The sequence below is a fragment of the Seriola lalandi genome, unplaced genomic scaffold, assembly GCF_002814215.2.
Source record: "Seriola lalandi dorsalis isolate HSWRI2012SDOR001 ecotype SW California unplaced genomic scaffold, Sedor1 jcf7180002054952, whole genome shotgun sequence".
Classification (NCBI taxonomy): Eukaryota; Metazoa; Chordata; class Actinopteri; order Carangiformes; family Carangidae; genus Seriola; species Seriola lalandi.
The window spans coordinates 1,415,443-1,417,195 of record NW_019525503.1 but is presented as its reverse complement, the minus strand read 5'-3'; positions in this window follow the sequence as shown (position 1 = coordinate 1,417,195).

The following is a 1,753-nucleotide window of genomic DNA, read 5'->3' as shown; positions in this document are numbered from 1 at the left end:
AATACAACTGTAGATTACTGTACACCTACAGTCCAGTCCCCTTGTTATGTATCAACACCTTTACAGTTTTAATGTATTAGGTTAAACATTGATTAAGATGAATAATGTAACACAAACTTTACCTTTGAAAGCTGGTGGACCACAATCTGGATGTGCTTCTTTCACCAGAGTCTGATGTTTTCTCCTCTGTATCCACAGTCTAGTGACGTGAAATGCAGTAATGTAGCAAGATATGAAACGATGGAGGTTCCTGATGATGTGATCTCTGTCTCTAAGGAAGATGTGGTTTTCTATAGAGGTCAATGCTGTGTCATTCTTGAAATTATTATGCAGATGCATGACTTCTCTGTGTCCGTTTCTTCCTCTGTCATTTTTTATTGAAAATGTAAAAACCAGTTTATTTTTTAATGGTTCCTTGAATACAACCTGTTAGTAAGATTTAAGGAGAAATGTTGTCAGAAAGGTGTGGGGGATGAGTGGGTGCTCAACCATCGGACAGAAAGTTCAGATGATAGTGATCATACTCTGCTCTGAGTGTAGTGACGCCATTAGTTAGTTTATATAAGTTCAAACTGTGAGACCTGCAAAACAATTTACTATATGTGATTCAGAAAATTGACACTGAATAAAGGTAAACAAGCAGTATATTGTTTTTTTTTTTTTATAAACTTGCTTATTTTATTGAAAAAAATAATCTACAAATAATTATAAAAAGCAACTGCTGTGGTTAGACACTATTTATAACCAGGAAAAGGTCAAACTTGCAGAAAACAGACCAAATAAAGATCTAAGAATGAGAGAAAGGTGGTTATATTGGCAGAGTGATCATGCTGCTGATTATCTTCAAATAATATAAGGTTTGTTTTTGTGATTAAAGTGTAATAATGATATACATGAACTTTTTATAGAACATTTTATGTACATGTCTTGAAGCTTTCACAGTGCACCGCAGCAAGTGAACCTACAGTTAGATGTGTTGTAGGAAATCATGTGAGAAGACGACAGTATCTGTCTTGTCTCTGTTTCCTACATTTCTTCTTCTGTTTTTCTCTCTTTCTCTGACTCCATGGAGCGACTGTGTATAAGTTGTCATCATTCATGCTGTTGGTCTGTTGCTATCATCGCTGTCCATCCTGCAACGACACAGAGAGGCCAACAGCTTGTCTACAGCTCCTTTCCTACTGAAAACATACAGGAACACGTCTGCAAGAGGACTCAACTTTACAAACATGAAAGACACAAAATTGAAGGTATCGTTATCTTTGGCTTCTTCTACAAGTAACAAAATGATGGAGGGCAAGAACAACAGTGTGTAAATAAGTAGAACCAGAATCAAAACTGCAATAATTCGTCGTTTTTCATCAGCAGGGACACTAATGGCTGCAGACAGGGCTTTAACGGTCCCACGCAGGAAGAATATGAACAGAGGGAAGGGAAGGAGGAGGAAAACTGCAAAGGGGATAGGCATGTCGACTAAATCAGCCAAGAAAACCACAGAGAAGAAAGTCACAAGAGGAAGGGTCCAGACCACGACACAGACCACTACAGAGGTCTTGATGGTTCGTCTGAAGCGGTACCGCAGTGGCCAGGTGATGACCAGATACCTGTGATACAACATAGACACACAGATTCTTTGTAGAGCTTCTGAATTATATCATGTATAATACAAACACTATATAAAGTATACATATATAAAATGGTCAGACATGTAGCTACACAAATACTGAATAAACTGATAGCTACCTTTCCAGGG